The sequence below is a fragment of the Bos grunniens genome, chromosome 8 (genome assembly GCF_055505025.1).
Source record: "Bos grunniens cultivar Pamir isolate PY7600 chromosome 8, Bosgru_T2T1.0, whole genome shotgun sequence".
In the NCBI taxonomy this organism is placed as follows: domain Eukaryota; kingdom Metazoa; phylum Chordata; class Mammalia; order Artiodactyla; family Bovidae; genus Bos; species Bos grunniens.
Window position 1 is genome coordinate 64,041,745 of NC_141172.1, and position 16,720 is coordinate 64,058,464.

Consider the following 16,720-nt stretch of genomic DNA (forward strand, 5'->3'; position numbering starts at 1 on the left):
AGTTTCAACCAGAACCTTGGACTTGCATAGAGATACAGGCCCAACCCTTAACCTGGTCTGCAACCTTGCTTCAATGTCAATCACCACCTGAAGCTTCCATAGATTCCCAGGGCCAATCCCTACCCTTGGCTACAACCGTGTCCCAGTTTGAACCACCACCTTGGGCTCACATGAATACCCAGGTACGACCTCTACACTTGACAACAACCATGGCCCAATGTCAACCACAACCACCTCGGCCTCTCATACAGACCCCAGCCCATCCCCTACCCTTGACTCTAACCATGTCTCCATGTCAACCACCACCAGCTCAGGCTCACATGGAGACCCAGGCCCAACCCGAACGTTTGACTCCAATGCCACCTCCTTAGGCTCACGTGGAGATCCAGGCCCGACCCAAACCCTTGACTCCAAATGTGTCAAGCATGACCTCAGGCATGGTTAGAGATCACTGTCCATCAATCACCCTCTGTCTGAGTCTGACCACCTTCTCACTACCAGATTGGGTCCTGTGAAACATCTTCCCTACAGTCCCAAATAAGGCATATCTTTCATCTCAAATGCAATTTAAAACCTGGAATGTCACTTTTGGAAAAAGGAACTAGAAAGAGGATGAACTTTCCCTCTTTGGTTAAATCTCAGCAAGTCTTTATCCAGGCCACTCTCAACCTTTCCCAGGAAAATAGGTCTTCCCTGGCTCACAGCTCTGTCTTCCATGCTTCCTGGGGAAAGGATCAGACCTGAGATTTTGGAGGTACTGTGGCATCAGTTTTCCAAAAGGTTGTTGCACCAACAGAGTGGCCTGCCCTGCAGAATACAAGCATCTGAGAGACTGATGCAGCCTCAAGATCAATTCCCAAGGCCTTGTCAGGTGCAGGGAGGGGCCCTCAAGGCCCTCCACAGGTCGAGGCAAAATCAGCTGGGACTCAGAGAAGATGAGGTCCAAGTGCCCAGCACAAATCCCACCAGGGAGAGAGCGACACTATGATGTAGGGCAGAGTGTGGGGAGGATCCTGAAAGATCTGTACCTGATCTCAGCCAACCTCCAGTGAATGATCCAAGAGTGAAATCTGCATCAGAGAGTTGAGAGTAGGCAGGAAGAATCCAGAAGTTTCAGGGGTCCTTATGAGGAGGAAGGCATAGGAGATCCACGAGAGTGAGATCCCTGTTGAATGTCTATATTTCAAGATTTGCTGACACCTTCTTTTAGACATCCCTAGAGAGATGCATGCTCCCATGGAGACAGAAAATCCACACTCCTCTTAGGAAAGGAAAGCCTCCATGAACACCTCCCTTGAGTCTCTTGTCCTCAGTCCTGAAACTCAACAGGAGCTGGAAACACAAATAGTAAAGTTAAGGGTGAAGCACAGGTGGGACCTACTCTTCAAGCTCCTCAAATTCCTACTTAGCTTGAAGCTGAAAAAGGCTCAAGGGTCTACCTTGAAGGCCACCTATGAATCTGGGGACCACTGAATAGCCCTATTAACCAAAGGTTTGGGAAAAGCTCCTTAGCCCCATGCAAGAGAGAAAGTAGTAACAACAGGGGCAAATGCCTCCCTGGACAGGCCCCTTCCCACTCCCTCACAGATGAGTGAGGAAGCCCAGGGAGCTCTGGGAGGACCCACAGCTGGTGACATCCATAAGCCCTCAGAGGTCCCTCTGACTGGACAGGAAAGCAAGCCACCTTCTCACACCACCACATACGGTTTAGTGACCAGAATTTGGCACAGTGAGTCTGTCGTGGGGGTGGACAAAGGCAGCTTGGAGCCCAGCTGTAGTCCAGCAATGGCCAGCAATGAGTCACAGGAGGAAGTTGGGGGATGAGCCTCCCCAGAATCTTACTCTATCATGACATTAGTGGGCCTCGATGAATGTTTCCCATCTTCCAGGTAACAAGAGTCTGTGGAAGGAGACCCTGCTGGAAAAGAAACTTTGGAACCTAGTGTGTGGGTCAAATCCCTACTCATTAATATGAATTTAAAGAGTCCACGATCTCCAAGGTCTAGTAGAAACCCTTCCTTGAATACAAAGTCTCTTGCCTCAAATCCAGAAGATCTAAATTTTGAAGCACAGTTTCATAAGCTTGAGTTTCAAGGTTCACAGACCAGCAGAATCACAATCGAGGTTGGGCCACCAGTGTGCTCCATCAAGACTGTGAAACTGGTGTGCTCCTTCAAGACTGTGCCACGGATACACTTCTCAAAGACTGTCACTCAGATATGTTCCTTGCCGCAAACATCTGGCTCTCAGGAATCTCTGTCTTGTTCCCAAACCTTGTCCAGAGGAGACACATCCACGTCCAATTCCCAGACGCTCTATGATATTTCATCGAGTGGAGGGAGCAGCCAGGGGCAGCAGGTGGCCCTGAGATGGGAGCCCAAATATCAGAGCCAGAAGTGTGTCCCCGTTGAAGGGTGAGAGACATATAGGAGTCCCAAAGTAGGACAGCATCAAAAAGGATTGGCAGAACGAATGGCCACCAGGTCAGAGGGATTAGTCGCTCTGGCCAGAAAAAGGAATCAGCAGAGTCCCTAAGAAGTAAGTTTTGACATTTAATTCTGAAGAAGGGACAGGTTCTTTCAGAAAGCTGCTTCAAAAAAAGGACTGATCTCCTTCTGCAGTGGGTTTCCCCCAGTAAATACAAAGGACTAGAAGAGCCACTGCAAAAAGGCAAACCTGAAACAGCCACAGCCCAGAGCCAAGAGGCGGTCAAAAGCACATCGACCATGGACAGCTGGGCTACTGAGGCTCCAACTCTCATGACAGCTGTTGGACAGATCCTAACGGAGAAGACGGTGCTTCACTATGGACCTCATGCCTTGGAGTTAAATTGGTACAAAGTGGAACTCCGGGACCCATTATGTCCACATTACTGCAACCAAAGTTTTCTCTCCACCCAAGAACACACAAGAGTGAGAAGAGACATAGCCCGTGATTACCGAGTTACCCCCATGGGCCATAGCTCTCCAAAAGAGAATAAGTGGGCCAGTCCCAGGGGCAGCAAGTGGGCCTCCCACCCAGGGAGCCAGGTCCCCTTCCAGGCAGAGCCTGCCAGCATGGCTCGAGTAACAAGTGTCCCAGGCTGTCCCCTCCACTGTCCAAGGCTCTGTCTTCTTCAGAAATATGCCTCTTCTGTTCAATCAGAACATGCTTTTCACAGCATCCCTGGTAGCAAAACACTTCTACAAGGAAAAAATGCTTATCTTGCAGAGACCCTTTTTTTCCCCTCATATTAGTGCATCCTCTGTGTGCTAATAGCTTCCTGTTACCACATATTCTTTTTTTTTGGTTCCTGAAATGTTTTTTCTGATGAGATCTGGTGGCCTCTGTTTGTGCCCTGCTGGGGGAAAGGCAATGGATAACGATCCACTCTTTTCAGGTGCCTGCTTTGGCTTCCAGGTGGGATGGGGCTGTGCAGGGAGGTTGACCCCAGAGTGGAGACTCACCTTCACCCCAATTCCTTCACTGCACCTTCTGTTACCATCATCTCAGAATTACAGAAACAACCAATAGCATTTAAAACATATCAAGGTGAATTAAAGCTAAAGATCTCCCCGTTTTCAGGATCTGGCTCTGTCTTCTTCTGCTCTCTCTCTACCTGGAAACCGTGGGGCTGTAGGGGAGGGGTGTTCAGAGGCTGAAATTCCCCTCAGGCTCAGAAAGTGTAAGAGACAAACTCACATGTCAGAATAAGGAGGGACATTTGGGGGCAGTGCTGGCCCCTAGAAGTGGGAGAAACCTTGTCCTCGTGTCACGGTGGGATAGATGAAGCTGCCCTGGAAGCCCCTCTTCTCCCAGAAGGAGCTGGAATGAGATGCACCCGGCCTGTCACCCTCCCTCTGTGTTTCTCGTGCTCTGGGGCAGAGGCAAGGATGAGGACCACACACTTCCAAGGCTGAGAGTGTGCGGTGGCAATCACGGAGGCCCCCAAGGGCCATTCCACCCCTGTCCTAGAGGAGAGGGCAGCCCTGCTCATAGCACCCACCTCCCCTGGGTAAGTGAGCAGGGTTCTTGGCTGTGTGTGCCATCACCTCATGGTCTGAGGGGAGGACGCTGTGCCCCTAGGGTGGGATGCGGGGAAGGAGGCAGGGGGCAGAGGCGTCCATAGACGGTGCAGTGACCAAAAGCCTGTGGTGTCCAACCGCCATCTATAGGCCCAGAGGAAAGAAGTTAGGGGCCCCATGGCTCCTGGTGGCCCCACCCCAGAATCTTCCTCTACTTCAGGTCCCAGAGCCCAGACAGAGGGAGAACATCTGGAGCTCCTCCAAAGAAGGCCAGGCTACCAGAGGCAATGGAGCCTCCAAGAAGGGGAGCTTCACTTCTCCACAATGTAAATAATCAGATTTCACAAGACGGGGAGCCCAGGACAGACTCGTGGTCTGTGATTTCTACCTACACGTGTGGCCCAAGGAGGCTCCCAGGGGACAGGTGGGGAACTCAGCAGGCCCAGGGACTGTGCAGGGGTCATAGCAAGTCTCACCTGCTCTCAGCCTCACTCATCCCAGAGCCCCAAGAGGGAAGAGACCAGCAGACAGGATGTGTCACCGAGCGGGTGGGAAGTCACCTGTCGAGGAAAAGGGTGCCATCAGCTTTCCTCCCCAGGGCCCGTCCACACAGGAAAGTGGGGAGACAGGAGCAATCTTGTAAAAGAACTGGGGCTGTATGTCACAGTCACTCCCATGGTGGAGAGATCTGCTCTTGGAGGGTCCCAGATCCAGGAGCCAGGAGGAATGGCCCCGCCTCCATGCCTGTCAGTACCCCCAAATGTGGGACCAGGCCCGGGGCTGTGGGGGCAGAGGACACAGGCCTGCTTGTGCTGTGTTTTCTCCCTGGAGACTAGTCCTGCCTCTGCACCGTATCCTCCATGGGGGGCATGGAGGCTCAGCCAGGGTCTGAGTGGAAGGGCTGTGACCTAGGCCATCGAGTGGCCTCCAGAGCTCACAGAGGGGAGCACAGAGCATGGATCCTGAGCCTGCTTGCTGCCAGGCCCTCCCGGAGGAGCCAAGAGGTGAGCACTGAGTCAGGAGAGCTGGAACTAAGGTGCCTGTCTGGAGAAATGACACAGAAGGGACCCTGACAGAACAGCAAGGAACCAGACGTGGAGCGTCCCTTGCCCTTCTCCTGCCGTGAGGTGCAGAAAGGACAGCAATGGAGGGTCCCCAACGAAGACTACCCACAGAGACCCACACTGACCCCAGACAGGGACCTCCCACATACCCACACTGATTCAGCACAGGGCCCCCAATAACCCCACACAGAGACCTAGACAGATCCACACTGACCCCAGAGAGGGACCTTTGACAGACCCACAGTGTCCCCAAACAGAAACCTCCCACACACCCACACTGACCTTGCACAGGGCCCTCCCAGAGACCCACACTCACCCCAGACAGGGCCTCCCACTGACCCACACTAACTCCACACAGGGATCTCCCACAGACTCACAGCGACCCTGCACAGGAACCTTTGCACAGACCCACACTGAGCCCACACAGGGACTCCACTACCCTCACATGGGAATCTTCCACAAATCCACACTGATCCCGTACAGGAGTCAACCACAGATTCATACTGATCCTGCTTGCTGCTGCTGCTGCTGCTAAGTCGCTTCAGTCGTGTCCGACTCTGTGCGACCCCAGAGACGGCAGCCCACCAGGCTCCCCCGTCCCTGGGATTCTCCAGGCAAGAACACTAGAGTGGGTGGCCATTTCCTTCTCCAATGTATGAAAGTGAAAAGTGAAAGTGAAGTTGCTCAGTCGTGTTTGACTCTTAGCGACCCCATGGACTGCAGCCCAGCAGGCTCCTCCATCCATGGGATTTTCCAGGCAACAGTACTGGAGTGGGGTGCCATTGCCTTCTCCGACTGATCCTGCTTACAGATCTCTAAAACACCCACACTGATCCCATAGAGAGACCTCTGACAGACCCACACGGACATGCACTCTAGGAGTCTCTCTGTTCCCTAGACCACTTCCCGAAGTGGGTGAAGGCCTTGTTGGGGCAGAGGTAGGGGCTAACTTTGAACCTGAGCCTGGGGGACAGGAAGTTCCACTACAGATTACCCCAGAGGGACTAGTCTTTCTCTCCGGAGGTAACGGAGGATATAAAGGAACATAAGGAAGCAGAGTTTGGGGGTAGTCAGAGGGCCCCAGAGAAGAAGGTGGTTCTGGGAAGCAGGTGGGGCTTGGTTTTTCTCACCTGAGTGTTGGGGAAGGTTGGAAGGGGATCATCTAAAACATCAGAAGTGTTTACTGATTCCCTAGGTTTTTGATTACAGGAGCAAGATAGAGTAGGGTTTTGGTAAAGGACCATGAAGCCTTTTTTCCCCCTTTTTGTTTGCCAAAGCGACTTGTGGGATTTTAGTTTCCCAACGAGGTATCAAACCTGGCCCCTCAGCAGTGAGAGCTTGGAGTCCTGACCACTGGACCACCAGGGAATTCCCAGGACCATGAAGCCTTGAACATAGGGAACCTCAATCCATTTTTCCATGTTGCAACAGTAAAGAACTAATTGCAAGATGGTATTATAATTTAGAGAGCCATTTTCAGGCCATTTTCAGGCAATGTTTTCTCTACTTTCCAACTTATATAAGGCCCAGCCCATGTTACAGTAAAGTTTTAAGTTTTTCCTTTTCAGTCTGTCTATTTTGAAAAATCTTCAGGTTTTAAAGTTATACTCCAGAGGTTTCTCTTCTGGCTTACATCTCACATGTTGAATAACCTGCAATCCAAAAAGAGCGCTCCCAGAAATGTAGTTCAGTGTCCTGGAGACATTCACCTGGAGGCTTTTGCCCTATAATATGTTCTCTTACGCTGGGGGTGGTATTCCTGGAGTTCGAGCATCTGTCAAGCCTAGGATACGGGCTGCCTGGAAGCGACCAGCACGATAGGTATTCTGTGGCATGGTAAGGGCTGCCAAGGCCTGGAGAGAAGGGAGTCCCAGAGGCGGACAGAAGCGCTCATGAAGGAACCGGGAGTTGAATGCCATGAAAAATGCCATGGGCGACACGACTTGAGAGCCTAGAGCTGCGATTATTCCCACAGGGGTTTTCTTTTTAGGTAGTGAAAGAATAAACAGCAGAAGAACCCAAAACCCTTTCCCCTATTTGGCAGCTACAGTAACACTGGGGAGAGCCTGGTAACTCCATCTGACACGGGCAACAGTGAGTTTGGACAAGGTTTCCTTTGTAACTGATACTAAACGAGCACAATGAGTTTAGGATCTCTCTTTCGGATGCGCCATGGACCCCTTGAAGCATTCCAAAGTTTACTGGAAGTCAAAAGAATTTCAGCCAGAATTTGATATTTGGGGAATCTTTCAAAATTTCAAAAAGTTTTAAAATACCCAGTCAGAGAGAATCATAGGTTGCTGTGAAACAATTATTCCTTGAGCTAACAAAAATTCAAAAGTAAGTACAGATCACTTAACATCACAGAAACTCACAATCTGTTATCAAAAACAGCGTTTCAGGAAAATTTCATTCTCTTATGAAAGAAACCAAATCCAGTCTCATATCAGCCTACTCTTGATAAAATCCATCTATCTACTTAAATTTAATCCAAGCTTAGACAGTCCCAACCTCATACAAAATTCTTTTCTCAATGTTCCTTTCCCAGAAATCCTCTGCAATTTTCTGTAGCCATATTTTGTACCTTCTTTTATCCATGCAGAGCTAACCAGCTCTAGGACAAAATCACCTCTTTCCTTTTATTAATAGCAAAGTATATTTCCATTCCTCATACCTTCTTTTCTGAAAACATACATACTATTTTTCTTAAGCTACCATGAACTGCATTTTACATTCACATTCCCTGACTGGAATATCCCATAACTTCTAGAAACACATCTTTCCAAAGCACAATTTCTTTCCTTGATGTGCTGCAAGATGTGACTAATAAAGCCAAACATCTTTAGTTTCTCTCTCACAAGAGAGAAAGAATAGGTAAATTTAGACCTGTTAAGCAATTAAAGTTCCAATATTTCATTTCATTTAAAATTTTCTGGATGCTCAGTAAATTACCATCCTTTAACTTAATTTACTTTCAAGTTACCAAAATTAGGAGGAACTATTCTAGATGGACATTTCCAAAACATAATCATTCCCGTAAAAGAGTGAATGTGTTAGTCACTCGATTGTGTCCAATTCTTTGCAGCCCCATAAACTATAGCCAGCCAGACTCCTCTGTCCATGGGATTCTCCACACAAGAATACTGGAATGGGTAGCCATTCCCTTCTCCAGAGGATCTTTCTGACCCAGGGATGGAATCCAGGTCTCCTGCCTTGCAGGAGGATTCTTTACCATCTGAGCCACCAGGGAAGCCCAATTATTCCCAGAGAATTTACTAAAAACTCTTATCCCAGTCATATTTACTTAGAAGTTTGATCATTTCAGGTTATTTTCCTCAATGGCAGATTTTACAATAGAAACAATATGTACTTATTGACTTCCAGTAACTCTAGGTACAATAAAAATATTATACTTATTGTTGATAATACAGAGGAGTGTGCATTGATTAAACCCACAAACTTAAGCTAGACAAGTTAATTTTTACAACACCAGAGATCTCATAGTTTTCCTGCTGAATTCTAAAAGGCCTTTTATTTCCCCCTCAGTCTGGGGGACTACAGATGGATCAGGTATTTCCTGAGAGAGTCCTGGCCAAATACGCTTCCCAGGTGGTGCTAGTGGTAAAGAACCCGTGTGCCAATGCAGGAGACATAAGGGCCGCAGGTTCAATCCCTGGGTCAGGAAGATTACCTGGAGTAGGAAATGGAAACCCACTACAGTATTCTTGCCTGGAGAATCTCATGAACAGAGAAACCTGGTGGCAGAATAGTACACTACAAATCAGAGGAGAGAGATACAGGCTCCTCTCTTCTTTTTTTGTTCTTTAAACTCCCACTAAGTTGGCTCAGTGGGTAAAGAATCTGCCTGCAATGCAGGAGACACAGGAGACAGGAGTTCGATCTATGGGTTGGGAAGATCTCCTGAAGAAGGAGAAAGCAACCCACTCCAGTATTCTTGCCTGGAAAACCCCACAGACAGAGGAGCCTGGCAGGCTACATTCCAAAGGGTTGCAAAGGGCTGGAAAGCACACATGAAAATAGCCCAAGGCTGGAGTTTCAGACAATGTGGATTGTATTTGTATTTCAAGGCATAGGTGCTCCGCCATGTGCCGGGAGCCGGCATATTGCATATTGAGTGCATATTGCATATTGCATATTGAGTGCAGCACTTTCCACAGCATCATCTTTCAGGATCTGGAATAGCTCAACTGGAATTCTATCACTGCCAGGAGCCAGCGTGAGGAACTCTGCCCATGACAAAGGTCATGAGGAAGGAGGCTCGGCATACGCAAAGGCGGGATCGAGCCTCAGGAGTCGCCCATCTACCCCCAAAACCAGAGTCTGCCTACTTTCTGCTTTGTGCTTTCACCTACACCTCTGACTTTACTGGGGGCTGTCCCCCACTACCTCTCTGAAAAAAGAGTTAGCTTACAGCTCCAGTTAATAATTCCTGGGTGTGACAGTGTTTCAACCTACAAACTCCCTTGGAAGTCCTCTAGCCTGCCTGAATAGGTTTTTCCGGCCACATGTGATTGCTCAGAGCCTCCAAACTGTGAGAGGCATGAGATGTTCTAAACTGTCTAAATACAGATTCCTTTGAGCAGTTAAAAGATTGATTAGAAATTGTATTGGTGAAGGGATTTTCACTTGTTGGGCCAATGTTTGCTGCTAAGTCTCCATATCCCTTACCTACTGTGTCCCTGGCAGTGTATTGATTAATATAATTGGTGTAAATAGTAGCTTTAATGTTTGTAACCTGGGACCCTTGAGTTAATTCTTTTTCTTGTTATAGCCCACCACACCTTTGCTCTGTAGGAATGCAACTTTATCTAATGCTTTTGGAGGGTGGCGCTTGACTTATCACCTTTAGAGAAAAATAAGTTTTCTGAAGAAAGGGTCTTAAAATGTTAACAGGCCTCCGGGCCAGAAGATGACGCAAATCACCTAAGCTTTTGCATGTGATAAGTTTGCAGGAAGAAAGCCTGGCTTGCTGCATGACTCTACCCCTTCCCCCATTATCCTCTATGCATAACTTAAGGTATAAAAACTACTTTGGAAAATAAAGTGCGGGCCTTGTTCACCGAAACTTGGTCTCACCATGTCACTCTTTCTCTTACCTTCTGGCTGAATTATTCAGCCTCTTTTCTCCACTGAACTTCCTCACTGAGCTATCCTTATTTCAGCCTCTTTTCTTCACTGAATTTTCCTACTGAGCTATCCTTATTCTATTACTCTTTATATCCTTAATTAACGTTTAATTAAGCAGTTGTTTCCTGATCCTCGCCGACGCCATCCCCGCTTCGAATTCCCTGGATCAGCCGGGGCTGGTCCCCGGCAGCCATGCCCAAAGTCAGCAGAAACTTGCAGGAGCAGTTGGACAGACAAACCTCAATAACAGAAACTTAAAGACACAAGAAGTATTCAGGATTAAGGGGATGGGAGTGCAGGTATAGGACTAAGCGGGAGGTAAAGGGAGGAGGGACAGAAAAGACTGAAAAAAGAAAGGGACAGAAAGAGATTGCAGTTTCAACCGCCCCCTGTGGGCGTCTATTCAGGCACCAACCTGTGTGCTTCCAGAAAGGGCCAGTTAAGGAGGGAGCACCCTGTGCACTGCCCACTGGGGTGATCAAGCCTGGAAACCAGCCAGTTGTATGTCGACTGTGGGACTCTAACCCACAGGTGGGACTCATCCATGTGTACACCAGTATATGGGAATCCGCTGCAGCACTTCAGCAAAGGGCCCCATGTCCCAGTCTGTCTCAAAAGTGGAGGAAAGATAAGAGACATACAGAAAACAAATTGCAAACTGGATAATGTGATTCCAACCGTATTAATCATCACATTAATCTGAACAGATTCAATACGCAAAATTAAAGACAAAAGTTGATAGACCATATTTTAAAAACAGGATCCTTATCAATGTCAACTCTATAAAGTGCAGGAAAGAAAGGGAGAGAGAGAGAAAGAGAGGAAAGAAGGAGGAATGGAAAAAGAAAGAGAAAAGAAGATAGGAGGGAAATAAGAAACTAAAGGAATCCAACTTTAAGTGGAAAAGTTAGAACTTTCATTGCAGAAGACATGATTGCATGTGTTAGAAAACCCCAATGAACCCACCAAAGCAAAGTAAAATAAGATGAAGCAGACTAGGATAAAAAAAGTTTAGAAAGTTCATAGGAAGCAATATTCCTTATAAAAATAAATTGTGTTCCTACATATTAGGTACAAAATATGAAAAGGGAATTAAAATAATTTCATTCAGAATAGCATGGAAAATGATAAAATACCTAGCAATAAACATAATAAAGAAGTATAAGATCTGTACATTAAAAACTACAAAATATTGCTGACAGAAATTAAAGATCTATCCAAAGAGAGAAATAGTTCTTGTTCATGGATCAGGAAATTTCATATTATCAAGAAAGCAATTCTCTTCCAATTGGTCTATAAATTCAATGCAGTCCCAATGAAAATTCTAGCAGGCTTTTTTTGGGTGGAATTTGACAGCTGACCTAAAATTCAGAGGGAAATGTGAAGAATTCAAAACAGCCTAAACAATTTGGCAGTAGAATAAAGCTGGAGAACTTTTATTACCTGATTTCAAATTTTACCATAACATACTAATCCAGACAGTGGATCGGGCATGGGAAAGGAATACAATTCAATGGCACAGAATTGAGAGTCCAGGAATAGAACCTTCCTTTTTATTATGAATTGATTTTCAACAAATGTCCTAAAACAGTTCAATATGAGAAATACTAATCTTCCTTTCTAACCAAGAAAAGGTACTGGTACAAATGGATAGCCACAAGAAAGACCAAAAACTAAGAAACAGAAACTTATTATACCACACTAGGCAAAAATGAACTTAAACTTGATCATGGCTTCAAATGTAAGAAACAACCTTTAAAATTTCTCAGAGAAACATAGGAGAAAATCCTCATGAGCTCTTAGATATAACATCAAAAGTATGAGTTATATAAGAAAAAATTAGTAAATTAGATTTCATTAAATTAAAAACTTTCGCTCTTCAAAAGCCACTGTTAAAAGACAAACCACAGCCTTGGAGAAAATACTGCAAATCATATATTTGATAAAGAATGAAATCTTACCATTTGTGACAACAGGCATGGACCTAGAAAACATTATGTGCTCTGTTCTGTGCTAAGTTGCTTCAGTCAAGTCTGACTCTTTGCGATCTGAGGACTGTAGCCCTCCAGTCTCCTCTGTCCATGGAATTCTCCAGGCTTGAATACTGGAGTGGGTTGCCATGCAACCCAAGGAATCTTCTGTTTCTCCAAGGAATCTTCCCAAGCCAGAGATGGAACTTCTGTTTCTTAAGTCTCCTGCATAGAAAGGCGGGCTCTTTACCACTAGCGCCACCTGGGAAGCCCAGAGAGTATTATGCTAAAGTGAAATAAGTCAAAGACAAGCATTGTATGATGTCCCTTACATATGAAATCTAAAAAATAAATGAACAAACATAAAACATAAGCAGAGTTATAGACACAGAGAAAAAATGAGTGGTTACCGGAAGAAAGAGGATTGAGGGGGAAGAAAGCAAAAGCTGAGGGAGATTGAAGTTCCAGCTGTGAGAGTTCCATGGTGGTCCAGTGATTAAGAATCCACCTGCCAATGCAGGGGACACGTGTTCAATTCCTAGTCCAGGAAGATAACATGCTGAGGGGCAACTAAGCCCATGTGCCTCAATTGCTAAAGCCTCCACGCCCTAGAAAAAGAGCTCCACAAGAGGAACCACCGTATGAGAAGCGCCACATCACAGCAGAGAGTACCCCCTGCTCTCCACCGCTAGACAAATCCCTCGTGGAGCAACAGAGACCCACACAGTCAAAAAGAAGAAATAGATAAATAGTATCCATGTAGTTGCAAAATAAATGAGTATGAAACGGGTAAGAAATGTCCAGTGTGGGGAATACAGTCAATAACTATGTAATGTCTTTGTCCGGTGATGTATTGTAACTAACTTATCATTTTGAAATGTGAGGAAATATCCAATCACTATGTTGTGTAACAGGAACTAACACAGCATCGTAGGTCAATTATACTTCAAAAACAAATTCATAGAAAGAGAGATATTAAACTTGTGGTTACACGAGGCCAGGAATACGGAAGTAAGAATTGGATGAAAGTGAAAGTGAAGTCGCTCAGTCTTGTCAGACTCTTTGAGACCCCATGGACTATAGTCTACCAGGCTCCTCCCTCCATGGGATTCTCCAGGCAAGAGTACTGGAGTGGGTTGCCATTTCTTTCTCCAGGGGATCTTTCCGACCCAGGGATCGGGCCCAGGTCTTCCGCATTCCAGGCGGATGCTTTAACCTCTGAGCCACCAGGGAAGCTCCCACAGTCAAAGATACAAATTCCCAGTTATAAATTAAATAAGTACTAGGAAAGTAAAATTCCCAGTTTTAAGATACATAAGTACTAGGAATATAATATACAGCATGATAAATATAATTAATACAGCTCTATGTTATACATGAAAGTTGATAGAGTAAATCCTGGGTTCTAATCACCAGGAAATACATTTTTTTCCAATTTCTTTCATTTTGTACCTATGTGGCTTCATTAAATTTATTGTGATGACCATTTAATGACGCATGTAAGGCAAATCACTATGCTACGCACCTCAAACTTAAAAAACGGAAGAAAAAAGAGTAGACTAAGGTTAATAATCATGTATCAATATTGGCTCACTAGTTATGATAAATGTACTGTAGTAATACAAGATTTTAACATTATGAGAAACAGGGTGAGGGGATATTGGAAGTCTTTGTATTATCTTTGCAGCTTTTTCATAAACCTAAAATTATTCTAAAATAAAAGGTTTATTTAAATATAAAATTTTTTTTAACTTACTGAAAATCATTGAATTGTCCTTTGTAATAAGTGAACATCATGGTATATAAATTTTATAGAAGTAGAGTTGTTTAAAAAGTTATTAAGAAGATCAGGGTGGGAATGGGGTTAGTCTGGGGTGGGGCCAGAGCAGGGTGAGGTCAGGCTGGGGTCAGTAACCCTGGCAACGGACAGGGAGGCAGGGATCCCCCAATGCCTAGGCCAGCCCGCTGCTCTTCTCTGGCTGCTGCTGCTGAATGTGGCCACCCTGGAGCTCCGAGGTTCCCCAGCCAAAGCCACCCCCGGCTGGACTGCAGGCGATGGGGGAGCATTGAGGGGTGGTGCTCTGACTTGGCAAGCACAGCGGTTGGCTCCGGGAGTTACAGGTGCATTGGGGCCTCCATTCGGGCCAAGATCCCCTAGCCGACAGGGCCTGGGGGTGGCCGGCTGTGACCAGGGCCTGGTGAGTCACTAAGTCTCATCATTTCTCTGCCCTTCCCTCCAACCAGGCAGCCGAGATCCCCTCCACACAGGTGGGTCAGGCCCTCCACTGTGAGGCCTCTGGGTGGGAAGAGACCCAGTCCCTTTGTGGGGCTGTGGGAGAGGGGACTAGCAGGGTCTGGCCTGGAGGTTGGAGGCGGGTGGAGGAAAGTTCTAGGACTACTGGGTGAATGGGCCTAAGTCCAGGGACCAAGGGTGTCATTCCCCTCACTGAGGCCCTGGGAGCCCAGGCCCTAGACCAGGATGCCCGGCCTCAGGGGCCTGGGCGCACTCCTGCCCTCCCGGATATGAGTCCTAGAACCAGGGCTGTCCTCATGAGCCCACTCCTTCTTCCTTTAGAAATGGAGACTCCTGCAGAGTCAGAGAGGGGAGTGACTTGCCCCAGATCACACACACCACAGACTTCTGCCTGCAAATCTGCCTCCCTAAGACATGGGGTAAAGTGGAGGAGCACAGGCCCTTAGAAGCCATGATCTTGAGAAAGTAATGTTGGCAACTTCTGAGACCTTTAGTTCTTTGATGTGCAAGATAAGGCATTGAGGCGTGCTAGGTGAGGGAAGTGAGGTCTGTGTCATGCCCAACACTTTGCAGCCTTGATCAAGGATGTCCATCTGCCTGGAGATGTTCCTGGGAGCTGGTCGCCCCCAGACCCCTGGGTCCTCATCCTCACAGGGCTTGATGTGTTGTGCTCTGCTCTCCAGTCCTCAGTGGCAGCCAGTGAAGGCAGAGTCCAGGTAGCCCTGTCATTTTGGCTAGGCTGCTGGAGGCCAGGCCTTGATTTTCCCATAAGTGAAACAGGGAGCCCTTCCTATTCAACATTTGGGGTACAACCAGTGTCTCTATTATAGATGGCAGGGGAGTCTCCACAGTGGGCAGGAAATCCAAGGTGATGGGGAGGATCTATGGTGGCCGGGACGTGGAGGCTGGCCAGTGTCCACAGCAGACCCACCTGCAGTCCCAGGGCTCGCACGTCTGTGGAGCTGTTCTCATTAACTCCAGCTGACTCCTTTCCAATGCCCAGTACTTTCTCAAGTAAGTCTCCTTCCTAGGCTGCCAGCACAGCCTCTGGCAGGGGAGGGGGATGCAGGGGAAGACGAGAAAAGGGGGATGGTGTCCCACGTTAGCTCCTCTGGGCTTTCCTCTGGGCAGTCTGTGGCCTTCAGAGGCATGTCATTCCTGCCTTTGGCCTGTGTACCCTTCACCTGGACTGTCCTCCCCGCTCACCTGCCCAGATCCTCCTCATGCTCTGCCCTCGGTCCCTGTGTCCGTTCCCCAACACAGGTGTGCGTCAGGAGAGCGGCAGTGTCAGTCCTCACTGCCATGTGGTGCGGACCCATCTCAGATCACAGCTTCTTCTCAGTGTCCCCTTATTTCCAGGTGTCAGACTCTAGATGGAGGCCTGGGACCTCATGTGTGACCAGCAGCTGAACGATTCTTCCTATTACTCCTGCGAAACTGTGTGCCCAGGAAGAGTCATGGTCACTGGCGTGCATGCAGAGATCCTTGGTGCCAGGCTGCATGAGGGGGAGGTGGGCTCCCTGGGAGAGTGACAGGGCTGCTCAGGAGTCTAATTCAGCTAGCCAAGAGGGGCTGGCTCCGTGACTGGCTTCTAACGGATGAGGAGGAGTCACCAGGGAATTCATGCATCAAGCCCAGGTCTGGGCACTGGAGCTTTGAGGGCTCAGAGTCTATCGGCACCCACTCTGTGCCATGTTCCATCCAAAGCCTCAGTGGCATCAGGAGTGGCAAGTCCCACCTCAGCATGTCTCCATCCTGTCAGAAAAGAAAGCCCAGCATGGATGAGAAGGGCAGAGCAGATGGGGTGGGGGACCAGGGAGGGCTTGCTGGAGGGGAAGGGTTGGGTGAGGGGAACATGAGAGAGGGTCTCCAAGTAGATGAGCTGTGAAGACAGTGAGGGAGAGGGGAAGATTCAGCACCTGTGTTGGGGGATCAAGGCAAGGTTCTGTTTCCTGCCTTCATTTGCTCATTTATTTAACGAATCTTTAGCAAGTCCTTGTAACTCAGTGGAGAATCAGGCTTTGGGCAGGTAGGTGTTGAAAAAGGGATGGTCAGGAAGAATGTGGGGCCAGAAGGTGGGTTGTAGGGAGTCTCAGGAAGGGTAAAGTTAGAGCTGGGACTGAGCCAGAATGCCTGCTGTGTACAATCAAAAGGTCATTTGATGACCCCAAAGAGGAGCTTTCCAGAACAAGGATTGAGTGCTTCTCCAATTCTAGGGTGTGACGGAGAAGCCAGCCATATGTTCCAAACTATAAGTAGGATATCAATTAGCCTCAAGAA

General features: G+C 47.5%; 1 pseudogene; it reads left to right on the forward strand.

The window, feature by feature from the left end:
- The first annotated feature begins 612 nt into the window (after positions 1–612).
- Positions 613–3,236, forward strand: LOC147367264 (spermatogenesis-associated protein 31E1-like; annotated as a pseudogene).
- Positions 3,237–16,720: the final 13,484 nt, after the last annotated feature.